Below are 1816 nucleotides of genomic sequence, written 5' to 3'. Positions count from 1 at the left end.
AAGTATCAGGAAACCATACTGCTATTTCCAGAATTGTAGTTGGATAAACAAGGACCCTCCCAGGTGAATGGAGCACTTTGGCAAGTCTCCATCAGCCTGTGAAGGTGTCTGGACTTCACCTTAGTCCAAAGAACTGAGGGAGACTGGCCCCACCTCTTCCCCCACTTCTGTGCTCTTTCTTGAAGGCTGATCAATAAAGTCACAGAGCACTTTTCTAAGCTCGTGATGTGTTATTCAGGCAAAGAAGGAAGCCCTTCAAGGCAAAGTCGATATAACAATCTCCCAATGCCTGCCTCTGCTGCAAGACTTACATGAAATACCCAACAGCTCACTGTGCCCACTTAGAGCTTAGAGCATGAAGAACTTGATTTCTAACTCATTTTCATTTGAGACAAAATCAGTACAACAGTTGATCCTAGGAAACTGGTTAATTGTGATCCCGGCTTTCCTAAAGGAAGTATTATTTCTCAGCTCCTTTTAAATATTACTAAGCAGTTGCCTTTGCCCATTTGGAAACACCAGTCCTGGACACTCCCTCTCGTAGCTCCCAATGCTGTCCCACACCTTTGAGATGCCATTTGCTACACTCCTAACAAGCCAGGGTACAAAGTGATTCCAGACATTCCCTTTCCATCCTGCATTGTAAGGGAATGCCATGTAGCAATGCATAACCAGGAGGGTAATGTTTAACCAAAGTACCACTTTCTCTACTTTGTCCCCAATCTCTGGCTGCTGGGATCTCATATCCACCAGAAGTCTAAGGTCCTGATTTTTCTTTCTTTTTTTTAAAACAGTTTCACTTTGTCATCCTCTGTAGAGTGTGGTGGTGTCACAGCTCACAGCAACCTCCAACTCCTGGGTTTAGGTGATTCTCTTGCCTCAGCCTCCCAAGTAGCTGGGACTGCAGGTGCCCACCACAATGCCCAGCTTTTGTTGTTGTTGTTGTTGTTGCAGTTTGGCTGGGGCTGGGTTTGAACCCGCCATCCTCAGTATATGGGGCCAGTGCCCTACCCACTGAGCCACAGGCGCTGCTCCTAAAGTCCTGATTCCTTATTGTTATTAGTGACAACAGCAACAGCTCTGAGGCTGATTCTCTATGGAACAGTAGAGACGGGAGTTTTTATTTGGGTGGGATTTTGCTTAACAAGGGATTATGAGTGAGGTTATGCTACATTCTTATATAGTATTGCTAGTGTCAGTGGAGTCTTATACCTCAGGAACAAGCCTGGTTTTAAAGCTTTGGGGGAGGAGAGAGTTAATTGATGATGTTTATTGAAAGCTTCAAAGCTGATGATGTTTATTGCTTCCGATGGATGTATCCTGAGCACCGCTGACTTCCTCTTCTAAAACTAATTTCTTAAACTAATTCCTCTGCATCCTAGGTCAGCCGACTAAGACCACAGTAGACGCAACATAGAAAAACATCACTGAGAACAAAGCTTTGATGGTCAAATAAAATGAACATATTAGCTCACCAAGCTCTGTCAAAGTTATTTGACAGATATTTGTTGACCATTGTGGGGGACAAATGAAAAGTACAGGAATCTCTGTCCTCTAGGAGCTTACAGTCTAATCAGGTAGGGAGAGTATACAATCATTGTAATTTAAATATGTCCATTGAGAAAATGGAGAAATAGGAAAAAGTATGAAAAACTATTAACTTTTTCATAGGGTTCTTCATAGTATTTTTCTTTATTTGTATGTGTTTTTTTTTTTCCTGAGACAGAGCCTCAAGCTGTCACCCTGGGTAGAGTGCTGTGGCATCACAGCTCACAGCAACCTCCAACTATTGGGTTTAAGCAATTCTCTTGCCTCC

This window comes from Otolemur garnettii, unplaced genomic scaffold, assembly GCF_000181295.1.
Source record: "Otolemur garnettii isolate 467f Iridium unplaced genomic scaffold, OtoGar3 scaffold00016, whole genome shotgun sequence".
In the NCBI taxonomy this organism is placed as follows: domain Eukaryota; kingdom Metazoa; phylum Chordata; class Mammalia; order Primates; family Galagidae; genus Otolemur; species Otolemur garnettii.
The sequence above is the reverse complement of the archived record's forward strand: the minus strand, read 5'-3'. Positions refer to the sequence as shown.